Here is a 238-nt window from a genome sequence, read left to right on the forward strand (position 1 = left end):
TTTATGGAATTATATAGTAACCCAAATCAAGTTTTTTGAATATTTTTATGCTGTCATGCTTGAATGTTTTAGATTTAACTTTGTAATGGTTAGAATTCTCCTATCTGAGGTTTATATGCTCAAATACAGAGAAGGTTTTATGTCATTTTTGTAAAGACTACATTGAAAAGATGGCTTTTCTTTACACTAATCCTCTCAATTTTGCCCCCTCCCATCCCTAAAAAGAAAAAAAAAAAAA

At 29.0% G+C, this 238-nt stretch overlaps 1 pseudogene; it reads left to right on the forward strand.

The window, feature by feature from the left end:
- LOC105000905 overlaps window positions 1-238 on the forward strand; it is a 3,506-nt pseudogene that overhangs the window by 2,473 nt on the left and 795 nt on the right.

The sequence above is a fragment of the Bison bison genome, unplaced genomic scaffold, assembly GCF_000754665.1.
Source record: "Bison bison bison isolate TAMUID 2011002044 unplaced genomic scaffold, Bison_UMD1.0 scf7180017864375, whole genome shotgun sequence".
Lineage (NCBI taxonomy): Eukaryota > Metazoa > Chordata > Mammalia > Artiodactyla > Bovidae > Bison > Bison bison.